Source organism: Haemaphysalis longicornis, unplaced genomic scaffold (assembly GCF_048455015.1).
Source record: "Haemaphysalis longicornis isolate Haplotype H1 unplaced genomic scaffold, Haemaphysalis longicornis Haplotype H1 scaffold_12, whole genome shotgun sequence".
In the NCBI taxonomy this organism is placed as follows: domain Eukaryota; kingdom Metazoa; phylum Arthropoda; class Arachnida; order Ixodida; family Ixodidae; genus Haemaphysalis; species Haemaphysalis longicornis.
Window position 1 is genome coordinate 88,765,584 of NW_027526225.1, and position 1,545 is coordinate 88,767,128.

Below are 1,545 nucleotides of genomic sequence, written 5' to 3' on the forward strand. Positions count from 1 at the left end.
AGTTTCGGCAGGATTGTGCATTTGGCCGAGGCCAACAAAATCACATGAACATGAATACCGATTGTAAGTTTGCAAAACAGGCTACTTGAGCTTTGAATTTAGAGCATTTCCTTTTTACGGCAGTAAGAATGGCTTTGCGAACCTTGCACAACATCCCATGCAGATTCTGTAAACAGCAGCCACTGGCATAAGCAACACTGTAATGGCAACGAAGTGTTTCAGCTTTCCTCCTGGCAGTCTTTCAGTTACTGGGCTGCAGCATTTGGAGGCTCTCTGGAGTCAGCATACTAACAGTTTTATGTAGCTTCCTTCATGCATCACTGCTGATATCACAAAACACTGCCACGGGAGGATTGAAAATTTGGCTTAAACTGTTTTTCTTCATGGTCCCTCAACAAAATATTCAGTTCATATGAACATGAGACAATAATAGCTGTTAGCAATGAACACAAATAATTAGAATAGCTTTAGATCTATGCTGCAGCAGGTTCGTCAAGTCTGCACATTTATGGCTATTGCCATTGCAAATATTGCCCATAAAATTGAGCTCAAAGCAATCGTGAAGTCTGTTGCCTATACCAATACTTGTAAGCAGGGACAGCAACGGCATTACAAAAAGACAATATATCTGCATGTTTGATACCTCCTTTCGGCCAGCTACTTCAATGTTGTCCACGTAACCATCATTTGCAGATGCGCAATTTTCTGCAACCAAAAAGGCTGTAAAAGCTTCACTGAACCAATGGTAATAGTGATTGATTATGGGGGGTCAATGCGCCTAAACTGCACAGGTTATGAGGCGTGCCATAGTGGAGGGCTCCGGATTAATTTTGACCACCTGGGAATCTTTAACGTGCGCCGAAATCTCGTACGCACGGGCGTTTTTGCTTTTCGCCTCCATCAGAAAAGCGGCCGCCGAGGCCAGAAATCGAACCCGCGTCCTTGGGCTCAGCAGCACGTCTTAACCACTGAGCAACCACGGCAGGTACCAATGATTATAGCCAAGTGAAGCTTTCATGCACTGCATATTGGAAAACCCACTAAACGTTTACCACTTATGACAACCAAGCGAGAATTAAAATGAAACAAGTTTAGCGTTGAAGTAAAAGCGGAGACACCGACCAAAGGAATCTGTTGAAAACTTTAAAACAAACAAGACGTTTCCATCAAACCCTCGACTTCGTCATTGTGAACAAGGCTTCCGTAGCAAAGCCGAAACGTCTTGTTTAAAGTTTTTTACAGTTTCCTTTGGTTGGTGTCTCCGTTTTCGCTTCAACATGTCTCCCGACCAGACGGGTTTCCGTCAAATCCTCAACTTATGTTTAGCGTTGTAACCCACCCAAGTTTAGTATAGTTGTTTCGCTTTCGACTCTGCACCAAGGGAAGCCGATAATCACCGAGGCAAACAAAATCTCTTCAGCAGAAACTTCAGACTGTTGCAGGGCAGTTACAATTGACGAGTTGACCAGAGCACTTTGAAGAGGCAACCGACCAAGGCTGCCAGCTCCGGCGCCCAGCGGCAGCAAGAAGAGCCGTTCCACAAGC